This window comes from Cupressus sempervirens, chromosome 4 (genome assembly GCF_028749045.1).
Source record: "Cupressus sempervirens isolate cs-2001-9-10 chromosome 4, ASM2874904v1, whole genome shotgun sequence".
NCBI classification, from domain to species: Eukaryota; Viridiplantae; Streptophyta; class Pinopsida; order Cupressales; family Cupressaceae; genus Cupressus; species Cupressus sempervirens.
In genome coordinates this window covers 163,477,450-163,501,801 of record NC_143121.1, presented here as the reverse complement: position 1 = coordinate 163,501,801, position 24,352 = coordinate 163,477,450, and the positions used below count along the sequence as shown (strand labels likewise).

Sequence of the window (24,352 nt, the reverse complement as noted above, 5' to 3'; positions counted from 1 at the left end):
TCCATATTTGTGTTTCTACTTACTCTTTTGGGCAATCCTAGACGGCCTCCTGTGGTCAACCTGTTGTTTTCATGGGAACTCGATAATTTAGGGTATGCAAATTTATCTAGCTTCAATTTCTGTAACGGAAGCTTCCTTTACTGAACGAATGATCCCTGATGAAGATGAGCTAGTGGCCCCATATTTCTGGAACGTTATTATTTTGAAGCATGAATCTTGCTACTATTTACAAACGCGGGCCTAGAAGGATTTGGCAATTTTGCCTTACCGCGAGAGAGCATCATAACAACATTAGACATAGCAGGACAAAGTTTTGCATCTGATTGTACACACAAAAGGCCAACATGAATGCATCTTAATGCCTGCTCCTCATTGATTTTTGATGCCATTGAATCTACCAAACCCAAACCACTTCCTCCCATGAATTCTTTCCATGCCTGCATCACATGCCATTAAACCACAAGACTCTGGCGGGAAATTTGAAAAGTTACAGTTATGGCAAATGAGGCTTTCCATTTGGTATGGAAGAAGAATATTAGTGCTTCTTTTTCAGTGACGATCTCAAGTACCAGCACTCCAAAACTATAAACGTCTGCTTTAACTAATAGCTGCCCTCACATTAAGTACTCTGGGGCCATGTAGCCCCTACATTTGAATTGAAATTGTTAACAGTAAATTGGCAGTAAAGCTTAGTAAGGTTAGTTCAAAAAGACTGTGTTGTAGTCCTAAATGAAACAAAAGGAAAAAAAAAAAACATATCAATTAAAAATGTAGTTTATTTGCCAAAATGGGTAAAACTATGAACTGAGATGCCTCCAGTCCTCACTTTTTTTATGGATGAAAAACAATTTGATGCAGCCACATTCGATATTATATTCTTAAAAAAATGGAGGTCTGAAATTCATTAAATAATACTGAGGCAAAACCTTGTAGTTAGGCAGTTAAAGTCGTAGGCACTTTATTGTAATTTGAAGCGATCTGAATTATAAACTTTACATAAACATTAGTCAAGAAAACAAAGAAATTGGACGCTATATGTTGGATTGGTTAGCTTTTGCACATTGGGGTTTATATTTTTCTGTAGTGGGTTTTAAATATTTGTAATTTTTTGGTTCTTCTGGTATATTTTGTCTTTGTAGCAGTCATTTCTTTTTATGGCCATGTCACTACATTTATTTTATATGTATAACTGAACAGATATAGTGGTGGAAAGAATTTTGCAAGGAATGCTTCAAAACCGATCGATGTACTATTCTAGTATGCTGTGATTATCTTTCAGTTCTTGTTCTAGTATAATGAATATATAGTAATTTGTTGCCCCTGTTGAGAAAATGTTGCTTATATAGAATGGGTTGTTTTGTTGGTTATGTTGCTCTTTGGTTTGGGGTGATTGATAAGAAGTAATAGAATGGCGAAATAAAGCATGGTGGGCAGTTTAATCTCATTCTTTACAGCTAGTTGCTTGTTTTGGTATAGTCTTTTGGTTTTCGAGGATACCTGTGTGTGGTTTTCTGATCATTGTTGAAGCACATTTACAAGAATATTTGATTGTTTGTCGAGGATTATTTGACAGCCTGTAAAGAAATAAGGATTTGTATTCCTTGTGTGTCAATAGTGTGTTACGTTGTTTTTAAGGCAAAATTCTGACATTCGAAAAGCTTTTCTGTCCTGCATTTTTCTATGCAAAAGTCATTGTAGTACTTTGATGAATATTATGGGCCTAAGATATTTGAGGTTTCAGTAGTGCCTGCATGTTTCTTGAAATTTGTTTGGATAAAATTTCTGCACTTTTATTTTAAAAACCTTTTTTTTTTTAAATTGAAGAAAGCTGAAAGAATTACAAAATAAATAGTTACAGTTATGAATCTTTAGGACAAAACATGCTGAACCAACATAACTTTAACCAGCCACAAGGCTTAGAACAGCAGACTCACTAAGACAAATAATCAGCCAAATTGTCACATAAAAGAACAATTAGACTCTGAAACTAAGAAATTGCTGAAGCTGCCTGGAACATTTTATTTCACCTTCCTGTAGCTGCAAAAACTGATATTTAATCTCATCTAGCTGTCTCTGATATCATGCTCCATCTTTACACTTAATCTTCAGCTGTGAACATAGATAAACTAGTTCAAATAACATGTCTGAGTAAAACACTAGAATATCTATTTCTTGATGCAAACAATGATTAGTAAAAAGTGCTCGACATCTACTTTTCCATATATGTAACAAAATGCATTGCCGCATAGAATCTAAAACTATGTTCTTATGAAAACCAATCCCGAAGATTGCCTCCTTCCATTTCAAAATATGATAAAAAATAGCAGGAAAACGCTGAAATATAACATTCCATTTCTTTCTTACTCTAGGACAGCTCCAAAAGATATGTTTCAAATTTTCAGGTTGATGACAAAAAGGGCAAGAATTGGCTTTCATGGAAAGGAATCTTAATTTGTCACCAACTGGTAATTTTTGATGTAAAACTTTCCACAACAAAATCTGAGCATTTGCCTCTGCTTTGGATTTCCAAATTTGCGAACTTAAGTTGATCTATGTCTTCTCTGAAAACCTACAGTTCCACTTATTGTTAAGTCGAGGGTTCAATTTTAAGGCTAGGAGAATTTGAAGGTAGATTTTTTTTAAGGGGAAGCTGCAAAACAAAAATTTCTCCAGCCACCACCAATCCTTGAGAACGTTACATTGCAAAGGAGTACACATCTTTATTAGGAGATCTTGGGGCACTAGCGACCTGATGAAAAATAAAAATCCTTCAAACCTATTAAGTAAACCAGACCTTGATATTTTTAAAAACTTAGGAAGCATATATCTGTTGACCATGCTTTCGAAGATGGCAAATTTTTTGATAATGGCAAAGGAAAGTTTGAAAACATGTTTTACGTGGTGTTAAAGGCAAAACAAAAATAAGTTTGAAACGTGGCAAGACAAAGGTATTGGCGCATAGCATTTAATAAAAGTCTGCATGTCTCGCCAGGTGTAATGTTTCTATGGCGAACTTGAAAGGAAACTAAAAAGGAGTTTTTATTGTGGGTATTTGTTTCTTCTTTGCAAATGTATTTGGAATTTCTTCTTTTGTTCTCTGCATAAAATATATGAGGTTGCTCTGTGAAAGAACTTTTTAAAGATTTCTGTGTGGTCTTTGTCATGCAAAGCTATAAATTTGTTCTTGTTTGGCAAGTATTGGTTAATGTGAAAAGTGATTTGGAATATGGAAAGAGTTTTGTTGCCTTTTGCTGATGAAATATGGAAAGAGTTTTTCTTCTCCCTACCTTGTGAAAAGAAATATAAAAGGTTTTGTTGTATGGTAAAGTTTCTTTGAAAGATTTGATGAATTTCTATTCTTGTGCAGTTGCTCATTTATCTGCTTCTTTTGTGATTGCATGGATGGCCAAGGCAAAAAGACGAATAAGGTGTTTACTATGAACAAAGGGTTTCCTTAAAAAAAAGAGGTCGAAGCAAAAGTAGGTATGACTTTTCAATCTATTCAAAATTCCTTTTTGCAAAGAAGAATAAGGTTTTTTGAATATTTTCAAAGACAATCTTTCTATTTGCCTTCCTATGTAAAATATGGAAGTTTCCTTTTCTTCTTCGAATCCAGTATTTTTCTTTTTTAAAAGAAGTTTTAAATCAAAATGTTGGAGGGTTTCTAGTTCGAACCTTAAATGGCAATATTTGAAAGTCTTTCATTTATTTCAAAGGCAATTTTTTGGGGGTTTCGTACAAACCCTAATGGCTGTTTTTGAAGAATTTGAAGAAAAGCTGGATGTTTTTTTGGCACAATTTGTTGTTTATAAGGCTAGTATTCAAAAGGCATGAATAATTCCATGGCATAAATGATAACAATTTGTTTTAAAATTGCATATAACAAGGGCATTTTTGAAACAGCCCTAACTAGTTCTATTTTTTTTAATAACTGATTACATACGAATCTCATCTTTATTTAAAGAGATTATTGTAAAAATCTGAATGTATGAGAGTGATACAATGGTATAAAGGAAGAGACACAAAATAGTCTTGAAGTTGTAAAAGGCTAAAAGGGTTGATTATAAACTTATCTACATGTATAGGTGTATGATTTATTACATACAGTTATATGTGTATGTAAGGTTGTAATATCATTAAAAAGAGACAGACAAGGTTAAATTCCTAAGTAGTTGTTGCTGCTAATTGTAAAAAGTTGAAGCTCAATAAAGATTACGAGTTCATGGAGTCATTTTTTCTCCCTATGACGAATCCTTTTTGAGGAATTTTGAGGGTTTCCCACTAAGAAAAATACATGTCTCTATCTTCTGTGAGTTCATGTTTTTCATACTCATGCATGGTGAATGATATTTATTTGAGTAAGATTTGAATACATTCAGTTTATGAATCTTTAAAGTTGGAATTTGAAAATTGATAAAGTAAAAGCAGTGTCACTGATTTACACACTTCCCCCCCCGAACTCTAATACTTCCAACAAGTGGTATCAGAGCATAGGATTCCTCTTAGGAATTGTTCTAGGGATTTTTATTGGAACTTTTAGCACAAGCTAAAGGAGATTCTCTTAACTAGGCTCCACTATTTGATGGTAATGACTATGTTTCTTGAAAAGTTATGATGGAGGCATTTATACATTCTTTAGATGTTAGAATGTGGGATGTTGTTATTACAAAGTATATTGTCCCACCAACAATACCTACTAATGCTAATGATAAATTGACATATGAATTGGATAAAAAGGAAAGATATGCTCTTCTATGTGGTCTCACCAAAGATGTGTTTGCTAAAGTAGTCTACTATAAATCAGCAAATGATGTTTGGAAAAAAATGGAACTATCAAGGAGATGAAAAGGTTAAAAAGAGTTAAAATTGTTAACTCTCAAAACGCAGTTTGATAATTTGAAAATGAATGAAGATGAAAATATTTCAGCATATTTCTTAAGAATTGATGAAAATATTTCAGCAAAGGTCTAGATGAAAAAATTGAAGAACATGACGTAGTCATTAGGTCAATTTTTCCTAATTTTGAAACTAAAATTTCTACTTTAGAAGAAAAGAAAAGTTTTTTCTAAAATGACTCTGCATCAATTACAAGGAACCCTAACTGCATATGAAATGATAATTAGCAATCAAGCTAGTTCTACATCAAAAGAGACAGCCTTTAAGGCTGAAGAGAGTGATTCAGACTTAAAAGATGCTCTAGAAGCCTAATTAGTCAGGAAAATGAGAAAGAAATACAAAGGAAAACCAAAATGTTTCAGCTGTGGTCAGTTAGGACATTTTGCTGCAAAATGTCCAAATGTAGAACTAGAAGATTGTGATGAGAAAATTGAAAAGTTTTTGAAAAAGAATCATTGGAATCAAATCAAAAGATTCAAGGATATCAAAAAGAAGAGTCTTCTATGAAAAGAAGACTCAAATGAAGAGTCAAGTGATGCTGATGTAGAATGGGAAAGGTTGTTCATAGCTGAAATAGTTAACACTCCTAAACCCGAATCTTCATCTGATTCAGATGAAGAAATTGATCTTGAAGAAGAACTTCTCAAATCTTTGCAAGAAGTTAAAAGATTAAAGAAGTTAATTTCAAATCATGAGAATGAAAATAAAAGACTTCAAGAAGAGTTAAAAGAAGCAAATCAAATTATAGAAAATCACAAAATCTTACTTGAAGAAAAGGATAAAAAACTGAATGCTTTGCAATATTCATTTGAGGAGTTTTCTAAACAGAAAACTAAATTCTTCTTCAAAAGTTATTGCTTTAACTGTAATTTCTTGGGGCATAAGGCAATTTTCTATAAAAATAGTACCAGTCAAGGTAAGAAAAGAATCATCAGATGTTTCAGATGTTTTCACTATGGTCATTATGCAAATTAGTGCAAACTAAATTTAATACCAAAATAGATTTGGAAACAAGTTAAGACATCTAAAAAATCTTGAATTGTTAAAACAACCCTATTTGCTAAAAAACCTCCAAAATGGGTTTTGGATAGTGGTTTCTCACATCATATGACTAGGTGTAAAAGTAAGCTCAAAACCCTAGAAGATTTTGATGGAGGTCTTGTTCGCTTTGGTGATAATTTAGGAGCCTATATAATAGGAAGAGGCTCAATAATTTTAAATAAAGATACACCAATTCATGATGTATACTTTGTAGAAGGTTTGAAACATAATCTATTAAATGTTAGTTAGATTTTTTATAGTGGGTATTCTATTTACTTTAATGCTAAAGGATGCTTTATAAAAAATGGAAGGGATAAAGTAATTATTAGTGGCCTAAGGATAGGTGGTAATCTTTATAACTTGATTGATTCTACTATTTAAGAAACATCATTGATTAATACTTGTCTTATGAGTTAGGTAGAAGAAAATTGGTTGTGACACAAAAGATTGTGACATCTTAGCTTTGACAATCTTGTTAGAATTAGTAAGAATGAAAAAAGTTAGAGGATTACCACAAATTAGAAAACTAGTGAATATCTGTGAAGAATGTGTAAACGGAAAACAAATGAGAGTATCTTTTAAAACAAAAGAATACTTATCAAATAGACCACTTGAACTTATATATACTAATCTATGTGGACCATTTAAAACTGCAACATTAAATGGTGAGAAATATTTTATGTTATTCATATATGACTATTCAAGAATGGTTTGGGTAGCATTTCTAAAACACAAATCAGAAGCCTTTGATCATTCCAAAAATTTTAGAAAAATGGTTGAAAGGGAAACTGATTTGAAGTTAAAATGTTTAAACTCTGATAGGGGTGGAGAATTCACTTCTCAAGAATTCATTGAGTATTGTGAGAAACATGGCATTAAAAGACAATACTCTACTACTAGAACACCATAGCAAAATGGTGTTGTGGAAAGGAAAAATAGAACAGTTAAAGAAATGGCTAGAACTATGCTAAAGGAAGCAAAACTATCTCACAAATTCTAGAAAGAAGTTGTTCATATAGTCGTCTACATTCTAAACTAAGCACAAATAAGAGTTAGAATAGCCCATACTCCATATGAATTATGGAATGGCAAAACAGCTAATGTTAAAAAAAAAAAAAAAAAATTGGCTATAAATGCTTCATCAAAAAAAATGATGATTCTTTACAAAATTTCAGTTAATCTAATGAAGAAACTTTTCTTAGATACTCTACACACAGAAAAGGTTATAAATGCTATAACAAGAGGTTGAATAAGATAGTGGAAGCCATAAATGTTGTATTTGATAAAAAAATTTGTATGTTGCAATAATAAAGAGGATCCTGAAGAAGCATCATTCCAAAAATAAAAAACTTTGCATGATGAAAATCTTGAAAATATTGCCTAAAATTGTTGATGAAACTGAATAAAAGAACTATTCAAGTCCCAAAGTAACAATTACTAGTTCAAAAATAAAAACTTCATCTAAGATAATTGCTAAGAGATATCCCGAGTCTCAAGTTATTGGAGATGTACAAAAATGAATCTTGACTAGAAGAAAGGCCAAGATAGATGAATAAGAAAATATTGTTGAACATTTCTATTTGATATTAGATTTCGAGCCCAAAACAATTTTTGAAGCCTTATCAGACTCCTATTAGCAAAATGCTATGCAAGAAGAAATAAACCAAATTGAGAAAAATAAGACCTAGGAACTTGTTCCTAGACTTGATGACAAAAATGTCATAGGTGGAAAATGGGTGTTTTGTAACAAATTGAACGAAGATGGAAAAGTTATAAGGAATAAAGCTAGATTTGTATGCAAATGATATGCTTAGTAGGAAGGAATTGATTTTGGTGAAACATTTGCACCAGTTGCAAGGATGGAATCAATCAGAATCTTTCTTGCATATGTCAATTATAAAAAGGTTTACTATTTACCAAATGGATGTTAAAACCACATGTTCTTGAATGGGTATCTTGAAGAGGAAGTCTATATGGAACAACCAAAAGGATTTGAATCTTCTGACAAATCTAATCATATTTATTGACTCAAAAAGGCATTATATGGTTTAAAGCAAGCTCTTAGAGCTTGGTATTCCAAGTTGGATAAACATCTAATTGAAAATTGATTTTCTCATGGAAAACCAGATAGCACTTTGTATATCAAAGTCATAAATGATGACATCTTTGCAGTAGAAATCTATGTAGATGATATTATTTTCGGGTCTACTAATGATGAATCAGCAAAAACATTTTTCAAGAATTATGGAATTTGAGTTTGAAATGTCTTTATTGGGTGTGCTCACATTTCTTCTTGGACTGCAAGTCTCACAGCTTGAACACGGGCTTTTTCTTTCTCAAACAAAATATGCAAATGAAATGTTGTGGAAGTTTAATATGGTTGATTGTAAACTAGTAAGTACTCCTATGGAGACAGGCTGCAAACTAATGAAGAATGATGACTCACCTTCTATAAATCAAACTATATATAGATCCATGATTGGAAGCCTATTATATCTTATAGCATCTAGACCTGATATAATGCAAGCAGAATGCATGGTTTCAAGATTTCAATCTAATCCAAAACAATCCCATCTTAATGCAGTAAATCTAATTCTAAAGTACATTCAAGGTACACTTGATTTTGGTTTATGGTATCCTCACAATAATGATTTTACACTTTCTAGTTATACTAATGCAGATTGGGGTGGAGCTAATGACAAAAAGAGTACTATTGGTGCAACTTTCTTCCTTGGTAATTGCTTAGTTGCTTGGCATATTAAAAAACAAGATTGTGTTACATTGTCTACATGTGAATCTAATTATGTTGCTGCTACTGCCTATTGTACTCAGCTGATTTGGATGGATTATCAATTGACTTATTTAGGAATTCAAGTCCCAAAACCTATCTCTATCATGTGTGATAATATGAGTGTTATTTAGTTAAGTAAAAATCTAGTAATGCATTCACAGACAAGACATGTGGCCATTAAACTTCACTTTTAATGTATTAAAGTTCTTAATAATAAATTCAAGTTGATCTATGTGCCCACTCAAGGACATGTAGCAGATATTTTCACTAAAGCTCTACCTAGGGACTCTTTTGAGTGCTTAAGAACTTGATTGGGAGTTTTCTCTCAATCAATGTTGATATAAAAAAAAATTGCATATAAATTTTGTGTTACATTTCTACTCCTATACATAAAATTTTCTTCTATATTAAAAGTAGATGGTCAAAAAAAATTGGTGGAGATATCAATTGGTTATTTCAGTTGTTCGGCATATCTTCCATTAGTTGTTTAGCATATTCATCAGTTGGTAATTTTTCATTAGTTGACATTTTTTATTAGTTGGTTCAGTTGACATATTTAGTTGGTTGCATATGGTAATCTGCATTGCATATTGTGATCAGTGTTATATTGGTTATATTGTGATTAGTGTTCTATGTGTTCAGCATTCTTCAACGACCAGTTTTGTATCAGCATTGTGGTTCAGCATATTATGTGATCAACATCTATGTTCAGCTTTATATTCTTTCTTCAGTGATAGTGATCTACTTGCATATTTGTTCATTATCTTATATATATGAGAAGAAATTTGAATTCTACTTTTTCTTTTTCATCTTGTATATATGAGATGGTGAAAATTTTTGCCTCCAAAAATGGGGGAGATTGTTGACCATGCTTTTGAAGATGGTAAATTTTTTGATAACACAAAGGTGGCAAAATGTGGCATAAACACGTGACAAAGGCAAAACGAAAATAAGTTTGAAATGTGGCAAGACAAAGGTACTGGTGAATAGTATATAAGACTTTAAAACATTGAACATGAACAATACATGGCATTTAATAAAAGTTTGCATGTCTTGCTAGGTGTAAGGTTTCTATGGCAGACTTGAAAGGAAACTAAAAAGGAGTTTTTGTTGTGGGCATTTGTTTCTTCTTTGCGAATGTATTTGGAATTTCTTCTTTTGTTCTCTGTGTAAAATATATGAGAAGGATCTTGCTGCTTTGTGAAAGAATTTTTGAAAGATTTTTGTGGGGTCTTTATCATGCAAAGCTATAATTTTGTTCTTGTTTGACAAGTATGAGTTAATGTGAAAAGTGATTTGGAATGTGGAAAGAGTTTTGTTGCACTTCATTGATGGAATACGGAAAGAGTGTTTCTTCTCGTTGCCTTGTGAAAAGAAATATAAAAGGTTTTGTTGTATGGTAAAGTTGCTTTGAAAGATTTGATGAATTTCTATTCTTGTATAGTTGCTCATTTATCTACTTCTTTTGTGATTGCATGAATGGCCAAGGCAAAATGAAGAATAAGGTCTTTACTATGAACAAAGGGTTTCATTAAAAAAGGAGGTAAAAGCAAAAATAGGTATGACTATTTCAGTCTATTCAAAATTCCTTTTTGAAAAGTAGAATAAGGTTTTTTGAATGTTTTCAAAGGCAAATTTTCTATTTGTCTTCCTGTGTAAAATATGGAAGTTTCTTTTTCTTTTTCAAATCTAGTATCTTTAAAAAAAAAGAAGTTTCATATCAAAAATGTTGGAGGGTTTTTGGTTCGAACCCTAAATGGCAATTTTTGAAGGTCTTTCATTTATTTCAAAGGCAATTTTTTTTGGGGTTTCTTACAAACCCTAATGGCTATTTTTGAAGAATTTGAAGAAAAGCTGTAAGTTTTTTTGGCACAATTTGTTGTTTATAAGGCTGGTATTCAAAAGGCATGAAGAATTTTGTGGCATAACTAATAATAGTTTGTTTTGAAGCTGCATATAATAAGGGCATTTTTGAAACAGCCCTAACTAGTTCAGCTTGTTTTTTATAACTAATTCTATATGAATCTCATCTCTATTGAAAGAGATTATTGTAAAAATATGAATGTATCAGAGTGATACAGTGATATAAAGGAAGAGACACAAAATATGTTTGAAGTTGTAAAAAGCTAAAAGGGTTGGTTATAAACTTATCTACATGTATAGGTGTATGATTTATTACATATAGTTATATGTGTATGTAAGGTTGTAATATCATTAAAAAGAGGCAGACAGGGTTGAATTCCCAAGCAATTGTTGCTGCTAATTGTAAAGAGTTGAAGCTCAATAAAGATTACAGGTTCATGGAGTGGTTTTTCTCCCTATGATGAATCCTTTTTGAGGAATTTTGAGGGTTTCCCACTTGGAAAAATACGTCTCTATATTTTGTGAGTTCTTGTTTTTCATATTCATGCATGGTGAATGATATTTATTTGAGTAAGATTTGAATACATTCAATTTATGAATCTTTAAAGTTGGAATTTGAAAATTGATTAAGTAAAATCAGCATGTTCTAATTCACACACCCCCCCCCCCCCCCAACCTTCCAGAACTCTAATACTTCGAACAATATCTCAGTCCATGTTAAGGGGTAATTTTTCTATGTGTGTCAAAAGTACTTTGAAAACTGAGAAGAATCAACATCCATACTCTATTAAGGTCAAGTTATGTACTCTAACTCAAGATTTGCACTAATGGGATTTTATTGCTTTTGTTGCTATTTAACAATTGATTGATAGAGATTCATTGCATATTTATTACTGCTTTGGGGTTTGTCTTAATGCAAAGACTAATCAAAATCTTGTCTAATGACCATTAATCATGAATTACTTTTGGACTTGTATGTGTTTGGACTTAGTTTTTTTTTTTCCAATATTTCTTAAAGGAATAGAAATTTGAATTCCAATTTCTATAATTAGATGCTATGCCAAGAAATGCTCCAGTTGGAGACATTTCAAAACTATGGGTAATGAAGTTTGCTTGTAGCATTTGGGGAGAAAGTGAGGATGTGTTTGACAGACAATAGTATAGGCAAGCATCTTATTTGTTTCTTGTGGATGAAAAAGGCATTCCTTTAGATGGGTGTATGCAATATTCCCTAAGTTTTTGTCATCAAGTAAAACCCTCAAGAATTAGTTGTTGATTTTTATGTTTGGCAGTTCTTACAATAAATTCCATTAATATTTTGAGTGTGCGTGGTAATATTGATATTATATTGTTGAGTATAGTACAAAACTAGGAAAGGGAATTTGGTCAAATTCTAGGAATCCTTGCTTCTATCTAAAATTTTAACTTTAGACCATGAAACATAATGTCATATTAGCATTGTTTTTAATCAAGGTGTCCTAAAATATTAAAAAATGAGACCATGCTTGTGCATTGATGTTGCATCAAATGATTGGATATTTTTTAGGTTCAAGGAATACATTTTATTCTATCATGAATAGTAGTCATCTCCACTGACAATTTCAACTTTGCAACTATTGATGTGATATAGGCAAAAAAAAATTGAAAATTAAACCAACAAGTATTATAACAATTATTAGAATGCGTTCAGCTATTATAAAAAGTGTTTTTTAAAATTTAGTTTGATCTTTCTTGTATTTGGAAAAATTCAAAAATGAAATCTAAAATAGAAAATTAAAAAATATGTCCAGGTTAATGGTTGTGACTGTAAAATAGAGGTTAAATAGTCCCACTTTCATTGACAGTTTTTTAGAATATAATGTCCTAAAAGTTAGTTGAAACAAGAATCAAATAAGATTTCTACATCTTTTATATTTGAACTGTTAAGAGTCTCTAGTTTAGTGTAAATATGTTTTTGATTCATTGAGTTTGATCTCGTCTCTATTAGAATATTTGTAAGACCTTATTGAGGTCAGTTGAATGTTATATATTTGTATTCTATTGATGAATAACATACCGAGTTATTTTACTATTTTGTTCTGTATCTTTCCTGCTCTTTAATTTTTCTAATTCTTTTTATCCAGGATTTCAGCCAATGATGAATCTATCTTAAGAAAATTAGAAGAGTTCAATTATATAAAATATTTCATTGCAGATATGTGTATACATGGTTTGTCAGACAATTGGATCATCACTCTGTTCTTTTATCTCTTTCAATTTAACAACTGATTTAACAAATAATTACTTGTCTAACAATATGTTTTACTTTTCCTAATTATTCAGAACAAACCTAAAATTTACATTTCACACTTCAATTATTTCAAGCAAGATTTTCTAAATTATTGCAAACAAAAAATAACTGATGCATGAATATAATAATTATATAATTTAGAAAATAAAACTTCAAATGGTTAACCATTAGCAATCTATACTTAAAATCAGGTAAAGTCCATAATCACCATGATGCTTACCATGTGTCTGCAACTATTGTATGGATATGCGTCTCATCCTAAGAGAAAAATCTTGCTAAGCCAAAGTCAGCTATTTTTGGAGTGATTTTGTGATCAAGCAGAATGTTGTTTGCCTTTATATCTCTATGAATGATTCGTACAGGTGAGTCCTCATGAAGGTAGAGAAGCCCACGAACAATTCTAATGATGATATTATAACGTTTTTGCCAATCTAGCTCTCTGCATTTCTCTGGATCTGTTATTCCTATTCTTAACACATTAGTCACCTCTTCATCTATTCCAGAGCAAATTAAGATATTATGAAAACTTACCAAAGAGAAAGTTGTCCAAACTTTTGTTGGGATAATACTCGTACACAAGCAACCTTTCATTTTCCTCCATGCAACATCCTAACAACCTTGCAAGGTTTCTGTGTTGAACATTCGTCACAAATTTAACTTCATTCATAAACTCTGTTTTGCCTTGTGTAGATTTGGCATAAAGTTTCTTTACTGCTATCAAATTTCCATCCCTAGTTAGTCCCTGAACATAAAAGACAGATTTAGATCTCACCATGTGTTGTTAAACTAACTCTAGTTTAGACTAGAATGAAATATATAACTACCTTGTACACAACACCAAACCCTCCTTGTCGAAGCTTGTTGTGGTCATGGAAATTTTTTGTGGCTTCTATCAATGCTTGTAATCTAAATACAAATTTATGCTCGTGAATAAGCAACTCAGATACAGGGGATAATTCACCCCTTTCTGTAGCATTACAAAACAATAAGAGTAAAATGGGTAAGCTTAGTCTATTCATCACACTAGACTACAACAGCAAGAGGAATATTGAAATAGAAATGGATTTCAGAGAGAACACCTTGGTTGGTTGTAAGAGTAGTTATTGCCTTTCCAAATAGGGTAGATTTAACTACTTTTCTCCATACAATCAGACAAATAAAGAGCACCAGAATGCTGCTTCCCACAGAGCCTAAAACTATTGGTAATGTTTTTGAGGACTTCTCTGTACAATACAGTCAATAATTAGGATTGTGGCCAGTGGCACTATAATATTTTCAAAAATGAACATTAGAATAAGATAATTGAGATAGCTCCATTCACGTTAAAGAATTACATCTGCTCATAACTGTAGCATCTAGCTAATGGCTACAACCGAAAACATAAAATAAAATATAGAAGAGGTTGTATTTTTAATATCTTATTAAAAAGAAGTTCATAAAATATTATATATGACGTGTTAATGACAAGTTAAGCTTCTGACTGTAGAATGGCTTTTGCATCTAAAAGATTGACCTAGCTATCCAATCATGGACCAAACAGAAAATATTAAATAATAAACGTTATGAAATGGACTGAACGTGCTTTTTATAAGTTAGCTATTACTTTAATCTAAATTGTAGATTTATCTAATAGTAAACTTTGACTGGAGAACTCTCTTTTCGTATTTAGAATGATAAAATGTGATCTGTTTTCTAAATCATTTACTGTAACACTCTTGATAATTTAAGACTAATCTACTTATATAAAAGGAGGAAACAACAGAAATAACTCATGTAACATGTAATGTGACAAATACAATACAATATCTTTTATACAATTATCTACTCAAAAACTGTTTCTCATTCCACTAAAAATTCCAATGAACAAAACCCAGCACCCCAACAAGAAAAAGTTTGAATAGGTAGAGGAGGAGCTCATACTCTTTGAGGTTGGAGGCAGGGGATTAATTTCCTCAGGGGAATGAGAAGGCGACTGAGCAGAGGAATAAAATGAGTACACTTCATATCTCGCCATGCAGCTGCCATACCTAACCTCGGCCCCTTGCTTTGTAGAATACTCCAACTGTGCCCTTGCTTTAGCAAAGCATTTTCTGCAATCTTCTATTAATATGTCCCTCCAACACTGAACCAAACCATAAAGCTTTCCTGAAGAAGAATAGTTGGCAGATCCCGCAGCGAAACCCTTGTTTGCAGGGACGTAACCTTTGTTGAACAGATCCGACAGAAGGGTTTTGATTGTGGACTGGAAAGCGTTAATATCGCTGCCGATGATCTCCCCCTCCGACACAGAATCTCCATCAGTATCAAGTATTGAAAAGAAATTAGTGCTGCCATAGCGCAAGAAGCAATCATCCAACCATATTTTCCCTCCTTTTGCGTTGGGGCAACGCTCTTTAATAGTGTTATCCGCTTCCCGCACACAGTTTGAGCAACTCGCTGCTGTTATATTTCCAGTACACTGTACCAAACCGTAGACCTTATTGGGAGATTGGCCATGGGAAGAAGTTGTCATGTCCCCAAATTTTTTGTGACAGTTCGATTTAATTAATTTAATTAATGGTTGTCCAAGGACGACTAATTAATTATTTTAATTAAATAAATAATATTAAAAGATAACCTTGTATTTAATAAAGTGACTTGGAAAATATTTAATAAAGTCACTTGAGGGATAAGATCAAAAAGGTTCTAGAAGTCTCTGGAGAGGATGGAGGGAAAAGAATAAATAGGCACCCCGGGGCTTCATTCGAATAAGGCAGTTGATTATCTCTCTTTGATTTTTAGGTTGTGATTCAATCACAGGTGCATTGTGGAACCTAGGGTTTTCGCAATTGTCACAGTTGGCCATTGAGAACGATAACTCTCAATTGGTACGCAATTTTGAGGGTGTGAAATATCATCTGAATTATTGCAGATTGGAGGTGACGCTGCAGTCATTTCATCAGGCGATTATTTGTGGCTTAAGGCCAATTTCTGTGGTTCAGATTTAATGCTTCTAGAGACTGATATCAATTTAGATTTGTAAGAAGAGTTTGAAGATTATCAAAGATCATTTTCCCAGCCTGGTATTTACGCACCAAGTGGAGGGTTTGCTACGCAAGGCTGAATGCGTCATTGAATTTCCCGACTGCTGTCTTGAATACTCCTTTGCTACCAAGCCAGGAAATCCAGTACCTATGATTACGGGTTTCATGCATATGGTGATTACTGTCATCATTCATGAGAGCACCTCCAAGCTTGTTTGTGCAGGCACAGGAGCATCTACCAATAAAGGGCCATTCAATTCATTTATAGACAAATCCTACAACTCCTCAAATTCAAGTTCCGAAGCTGAAAAGGTGGAATCCATGGCGCCGAGTCAATGTTGATATTCAACCCACTGCGAGACAAATCTAATTCTTCCAGCCTCGAACTGTTCCGCAGGAGAACATGATCTGATACTGTTCCTGTCATGTTGTCGTTGGACATCCAGAAAGATTGCAGGGAAGAGGGTAGCGTGAGCGAGGAAGGAATACTTCCATTCAATTGGTTGTTTCTCAAATCGAGACTGACAAGGGAAGACAATTGAGCAAATGACAACGGAACATCTCCAGTCATCTCGTTGTCCGAAATGTACAATCTTTTCAGTGTGCTAATTTTGCCTAAACTGAATGGTATACTACCTTCCAACTGATTGTCATGTAAATCTAACACTACAAGGGACAGGAGATTGCCCAGAGAAGGAGGGATTGGACCACTAAGCCTGTTGCCGCTAAGATCTAAGTAAGTAAGATTGACAAGTAAACCCAAGCTGGACGGTATGTTACCTTCTAATTGGTTCAGGTGAAGGTCTAAATACGAAAGTTGGCCCATATTATTATACATTTTTATGTATGGTATTCCGGAACAACTCCGAGGTCATGCACCAGTCATAGCGTTTGAAGCCTCTCGATTGAACCGCGGCTCGGTTACAATTCTGGGATCCACATCGAGGGTGGACAGTAGAATTTGGTTCCATTTACATGCGATTCACTTCCCTGATACAGGCGAATTCAGTTTGGGAGCTGGTAGAAATTCATGTTAGGGAATACGGTCGGACTCCATTGAATTCTTAATGTGCTGTGGCGACAAAGATAATGGAAGTAGCATGAATTAAAGCATCAGACTCTACCGGGTATAAGAGACTAGTTCAGAATCGGCACATTCCATAGAGGCCAGTAATCCCAGGTTTCTTTTTATTCCTATACAATCCGGGTTCATTGTTTGATTATTGGTTTATGGAAACATTGATTCTTTCCTGAACATCATTGGCATTATTGTCTACTGCTTGGTTATATCTATTCTAATTGCTGTATTATTTGAGACACTCCCTTGCCTAACAAACTTCATAGTATTACTAGTTTTTGAGCGACTTTGCTTGCTAATTGTTTGATGAAATGTCAAACCTTTGAAGTTTTAGTACTTTTTGGTGCTGGAGAAAGCAATAATCTGTCAGGGTTATTTCAGTGGTATCAGAGCCTGTTTGCAAACTATTTGACGAATTGCCACAGTACATTGTTGGGATTTAGCGACCTTTAAAGCTAGGGTCATTTCAGTGGTATCAGAGCTGAAGAATAAAGAGTTATTTTTGGTGTTTAAGAAGCAATAATCTTGTCGGGATATTTCAGTGGTATCAGAGCAGTTTTCTTGCCATCCTGTGGGGTGAGAACCGACTTACATGAGTGATCAGCACTCTACTTCAACCAAGATGGACAGGTACAGCACAAAGTCTCCGAGGACACAATCTTGGACAAGTAATAGACACAGTATTCAGAGTCGGAGTTGTGGGAAGGAGGACTATTCAGGCATTCAGGATGAGCTCAGAAAAATCAAACATAACATGTTCGAACTGTTGGTTAAACACCACCGTATGCTTGACAGGCTGTCCGTCCCAGCTAAGGTGAGTAAATCAACTGGATTTCATTTTGGCAAATCTTCTCACGAAGAGTTGACAGATACAATGAGAGATGTTACGAGGAACCTTAATGAGGAGTTCGAGAAACAAGTGTGCAACCAGTCAGAGGCTTCAGTTCGGTCACAGGAAGAAGCGGTGAAGGACATTACTCTGATGGATAGTAACTGTCAACCTGACACTCAAGTTGAGACAATTGAATACGAGCTTTCCAAGGGTGATGTCTCAGATACTCAAGGTAGTTTGGTTCTGACAAGCAATGATTTCAGTGAAGTGAGTTTAGATGATGATGAAGATGTCATTGTGCATGGTGATGAGATACCTGGTGAAAATGAGTAGACATCGAGCATTTATGATTTTGCTAACAAAGAGTACCAGGCTCAGTTAGATGCTTCGTCACATGAGGATGAAATTGGCGGTACTTCACATGATTTGTCCAGCCAGCTGAAGGTAATCAAAGATAGTATTGTGGCTTCTTTATCTCATCATGACAGGATGCGAGAGATGTTAGAAGAGCACATCCAGATGGTTCAGTTACAAGGAAGACATAAGGGAGTTCAGGCTAATTCTTCTTGCTGTGACTTACATGCAATTGGTGAAGGAATGGGAACGACGAAGTTGAGCTATTTGCATCTTCTATCAGACCGTGATCATCTTCTAAGCCTTGCCAAAGACTATTCAGATGCCTTGAGGAGGAAGGAGGAGGAAGTTGTCAAGCTTTCTTGCGAGCTTGAGGACACTCGAGCAACTTTGGCATTACAGGACTGGGAGAGACATGAGAATGAGCATGGCATGGAGCTAAGTTTAATTTCATCTGGTACGTCTAACACTCAGCTTTCTACACTTGACGGATCATATATGGTAGCTGATAATGTTACGAGTTCATCTTGCATTCACATCCAGGATACAAGGACAATGGCAGACAGGTATGTGAAGTTAGTTGATATTGGTCACATTACTCAGGTAAGGAGTTTGCTTGAGTTACCAGCTGTTTCTTGTTTACGGATATGGACTCGAGAACATTTCAGCAGCATTTTGGATTCAGTTAACTGGAGATCTTTAACACTTAATGGTAGCAATGATTGTCTAAGTGCTATCATGGATTTGATTAGCAGAGTATACGGTGTTGTCTTTCCTTGTGCCAGCAGAACATCCGATGTTGGTATTAGTTTTTATACACCGGTATTGGGCTTGGTTCATATATGTAGACGACCCTTCTTGCTGAAAGGTGTTGGAGATTTTTCATATTTGCCCATATGTACGGATGAGTCCCAGGATCATTTTGGCCTTGATGACATCCAGGAGGATGAAATGGACAGTTTTGAAGACACAGCTTCTTTGACAGTTTCTTTAGGTACAGAAGAGCTTGACAGCAGAACTACAGATTTTGACATTCTGGATGTTGATATGAGTTTTGAAGTTGATTCGAAAAATATGGATGGTAATAATCCAGAGACCAGTATCTTTGAAGATACTCCTTTAGGCAATGCGTCAGAGGGAGTTTATAGAAGACAGTCTAGCCAGAGCCATCATGTGGTTAGCCAGTTGAAAGTTAGTGAGCGAGACATTGCTATCGCTTGTGAGCATTTTGATATTGCTCGTCAATTGTTGGTTGTTACTGGTTGGGGTTCTTCTATGACAGATGAGTCCAGCGGTGGTTACTTTTCTTTGGCAGAGATTCATGCCTTGCGTGAAGCTGTTCGGATTTTGAAGCAAGATTATTTACGATTGGTAGCCGACCGTGATCACTTGGGTTAGTGGGGGAGTACAGCATATGAGGCCCTCTTGGATCGTGAAGAGGAGGTGAGTGAGCTTTCCCAAGAGCTCATAGCGACTACTGAGGCGTTAGAGGACACACAGCGGGATCTACAAAAGTCGCAGTTTCAGTTGAAGGAGGTGACCGTGGAGTTGGAGCATTTGCGGTCAAAACCAGCCCCAGACCCAGTTCATTTGTCTAATGAGGTAGATGACGGTAAGTACACTCCTACAGTAGCTTTTGAGGAGCTTATTGTTGAGACTGACATACATGTTCAGGGTTTGGAAGAAGTTGGTCTTAATGAGTTCGGGATACCGGTAGAGTCAAGTTTCCAGATTGATTCTTCTCAGTTAGTTGATAGTGTGGTACAGTGGGGTATGCCACCTTCACAGGAGGATCAGTTGTGGTGTGCAGGGAAGTATATTGATGCTTCCTCTTATAATTTTTACTGCACTAAACCGTTCATGGAGTATTTGTTGGATAGTGCATGTGTTCATTTGGACCCGTATAAAGTGACAGAAGGTGTTCTCATCCATGATACTAGTGTTATTTGCAGATTGGTTGAGAAGATTATAGGGGTCCTTTCTACTATGCTACCTCACAGGGATCTCGAGGAAGGGTTTGTTGAGAAGAATGCACGAGATCCTATCCAGCCTACAGTCACTCGGAGTCAGAGATTGGAGCCATATATTGATTACCAGTTCAGTGATGATGAGCTAGCAGCAGAATTTGGAGGTTCTTACCGGCATTATACGGTAGGGTACGCTCATCATTTCTCTTTTGACACAGAGGTAGAAGATTTTATTTCACGCAGATGTAGATTGGCTCCAGTTTCTTATCATCCATTAGGGGATAGATTGGCACCATCTTTTGAAGATAAAACTGGTAGTAGCAAGTTACTCGGCTTGCCGCATCGACACGCCCGGAGTAGTTTTTCAGAGATTGGATTTGCTGGCAGTAATTCAGGTACCTATAGCTGTTGTCATATCTACAGTGCAGTTGGGTGCAAGTGTCATTCTGACGGGGGCTTGAGTTTTGATAGAGTTGATGTTTCAGTTGGCTTGAGTTCCGTAGAATGGTTTCTTCTACTGACATCTACAGTTGGTTTACAGATAATTTCATCAGAGTTGTCAGTTGTTTGTATGTTGAATACAGTTTCTCAGCTACTGGTATTGATGATTTCTCCATGGGAGTATGATGAGGATTGGGATGATACACAGATTTACATTTGGGATCCAGGAAGACTGATTGGTTCATGGTTCAGCCATTGCTTGGGGACAAGCAATTTCAGGAAGGGCGGACTGTCATGTCCCCAAATTTTTTGGTGACAGTTCGATTTAATTAATTTAATTAATGGTTGTCCAAGGACGACTAATTAATTATTTTAATTAAATAAATAATATTAAAAGATAACCTTGTATTTAATAAAGTGACTTGGAAAATATTTAATAAAGTCACTTGAGGGATAAGATCAAAAAGGTTCTAGAAGTCTCTGGAGAGGATGGAGGGAAAAGAATAAATAGGTACCCCGAGGCTTCATTCGAATAAGGCAATTGATTATCTCTCTTTGATTTTCAGGTTGTGATTCAATCACAGGTGCATTGTGGAACCTAGGGTTTTCGCAATTGTCACAGTTGACCATTGAGAACGATAACTCTCAATTGGTACGCAATTTTGAGGGTGTGAAATATCATCTGAATTATTGCAGATTGGAGGTGACGCTGCAGTCATTTCATCAGGCGATTATTTGTGGCTTAAGGCCAATTTCTGTGGTTCAGATTTAATGCTTCTAGAGACTGATATCAATTTAGATTTGTAAGAAGAGTTTGAAGATTATCAAAGATCATTTTCCCAGCCTGGTATTTACGCACCAAGTGGAGGGTTTGCTACGCAAGGCTGAATGCGTCATTGAATTTCCCGACTGCTGTCTTGAATACTCCTTTGCTACCTAGCCAGGAAATCCAGTACCTATGATTACGGGTTTCATGCATATGGTGATTACTGTCATCATTCATGAGAGCACCTCCAAGCTTGTTTGTGCAGGCACAGGAGCATCTACCAATAAAGGGCCATTCAATTCATTTATAGACAAATCCTACAACTCCTCAAATTCAAGTTTCGAAGCTGAAAAGGTGGAATCCATGGCGCCGAGTCAATGTTGATATTCAACCCACTGCGAGACAAATCTAATTCTTCCAGCCTCGAACTGTTCCGCAGGAGAACACGATCTGATACTGTTCCTATCATGCTGTCGTTGGACATCCAGAAAGATTGCAGGGAAGAGGGTAGCGTGAGCGAGGAAGGAATACTTCCATTCAATTGGTTGTTTCTCAAATCGAGACTGACAAGGGAAGACAATTGAGCAAATGACAACGGAACATCTCCAGTCATCTCGTTGTCCGAAATGTACAATCTTTTCAGTGTGCTAATTTTGCCTAAACTGAATGGTATACTGCCTTCCAACTGATTGTCATGTAAATCTAACACTACAAGGGACAGGAGATTGCCCAGAGAAGGAGGGATTGGACCACTAAGCCTGTTGCCGCTAAGATCTAAGTAAGTAAGATTGACAAGTAAACCCAAGCTGGACGGTATGTTACCTTCTAATTGGTTCAGGTGAAGGTCTAAATACGAAGTTGGCCCATATTATTATACATTTTTATGTATGGTATTCCGGAACAACTCCGAGGTCATGCACCAGTCATAGCGTTTGAAGCCTCTCGATTGAACCGCGGCTCGGTTACAATTTTGGGATCCACATCGAGGGTGGACAGTAGAATTTGGTTCCATTTACATGCGATTCACTTCCCTGATACAGGCGAATTCAGTTTGGGAGCTGGTAGAAATTCATGTTAGGGAATACGGTCGGACTCCATTGAATTCTTAATGTGCTGTGGCGACAAAGATAATGGAAGTAGCATGAATTAAAGCATCAGACTCTATCGGGTATAAGAGACTAGTTCAGAATCGGCACATTCCATAGAGGCCAGTAATCCCAGGTTTCTTTTTATTCCTATACAATCCGGGTTCATTGTTTGATTATTGGTTTATGGAAACATTGATTCTTTCCTGAACATCATTGGCATTATTGTCTACTGCTTGGTTATATCTATTCTAATTGCTGTATTATTTGAGACACTCCCTTGCCTAACAAACTTCATAGTATTACTAGTTTTTGAGCGACTTTGCTTGCTAATTGTTTGACGAAATGTCAAACCTTTGAAGTTTTAGTACTTTTTGGTGCTGGAGAAAGCAATAATCTGTCAGGGTTATTTCAGTGGTATCAGAGCCTGTTTGCAAACTATTTGACGAATTGCCACAGTACATTGTTGGGATTTAGCGACCTTTAAAGCTAGGGTCATTTCAGTGGTATCAGAGCTGAAGAATAAAGAGTTATTTTTGGTGTTTAAGAAGCAATAATCTTGTCGGGATATTTCAGAAGTGTTAAATCCTGAACTTTGAGGGGCGTTTTGAAACAGATCATTGATAACTAGATTCAAGTTTGTGGAATAGATGCTGCCATCGGTGAAAGTCGGGGATTCATTACAGGTGTGATATATGTAGGTACGAGTTACTGAAAGAAAGTTGATTAGAAAAAGGAAAAATAGGAGGATTGGAAGAGAAGTTAATCTTTCTTGCTCTTTTACTTCTGAACCCATTTGATATTTGCTCAAACGCTCAGAAGTTACAAGGTTTGAATTGGGCGAGATTTTTCAATGTCAAAAGAAGTCTAGCAAATGTCCAGGTTGAGGCAAATATTGACCCAAGTCTTAGAAATTTCAATTCAGGTGAGCAGTAAAAGTCCAGTAAAAGCGCAGGCTGACAATTTAGTAAAGAGTAAAATGTTGCCGTAGGTTCCAGTCTTCCAAAAATTGGAGGGTTTTAATTACTTATCATTAGGTGAGATGTTTCAATGTCAATTGAAGTCATGAATAAAGTCAAGGCTGAGCCTTCAGTAATGGTAGGAATCGGTCTATGGTGTAACTTATCTGCATTGTATGCTACTGAAAATAATGTAGACTTGTCAATAGGTCTTTGGTCTATCGGTGCAATTGAATGACTCACAAAAAGCTCACAAGAATCAAGTCTTGCTGAGTGCAAGGCTCCAACATCATAAGGGATGAGGTCGGGATCGTACCCTGGGTGATTTTTGGCTCTAAGACGAAGAGGTTTCAGACATGAGTGGGCCCGTATCAGGTATATAAAAAGTCTATGTGGTGGCCTTCGTTGTTTGGTAGCTCGCAAGTTTTGCGTCTCCCTAGGTTGACTCACAGGTCTAAGCCCTCCATCAAAAATAATAATATACACTTATATTATTTAACACTAGCTACGGGTGCATATAAGTGCCCTGTAGCCGCCTATTGTGTGGAATGGCTATTTAGATGAAATATGGAAGGAGAGTATACATGTAGGATCTAAAATAAGTTTGAAAGAGGTATAGACATTAAATTTCCACAATCTATTATAACTAGTAGTTCCAAGCTTTTGTGCTTGCAACTATCAATCAGTAGATTTTTGCTAATATTTTTTATAACTATAATTTAATGTGCATAAATTATATTAAAATTAATTTTCAATTTAAGTAAAATAAAATTTAATTCTTTCAATAAACTAAATAAATATTATTTATTTATTTAATTTATTATATATTATTAAAATATCATCTAAAAAATAACATGTATAAAGTGAATAGTAAAAAATAAACTAATATGAAAACTGAAAATTAAACTAATTTAAAGTTTGTCAACTTAAATATATAAATAAAATAATCATTTAAAAAAATCTCAA

The 24,352-nt window shown here is 34.9% G+C and overlaps 1 pseudogene across 1 annotated transcript; it reads right to left on the bottom strand.

Annotated features, from left to right (window-relative positions):
- Positions 1-23,223, bottom strand: LOC149560491 (cysteine-rich receptor-like protein kinase 10; annotated as a pseudogene). Its single transcript, XR_016364222.1, has 8 exons — positions 23,008-23,223; positions 14,802-15,387; positions 13,961-14,104; positions 13,706-13,848; positions 13,413-13,623; positions 13,102-13,336; positions 500-645; positions 1-438 (listed from the first exon to the last, which is right to left on the bottom strand). The product of XR_016364222.1 is annotated as a cysteine-rich receptor-like protein kinase 10 (transcript).
- Between the last annotated feature and the right edge of the window lie 1,129 nt (positions 23,224-24,352).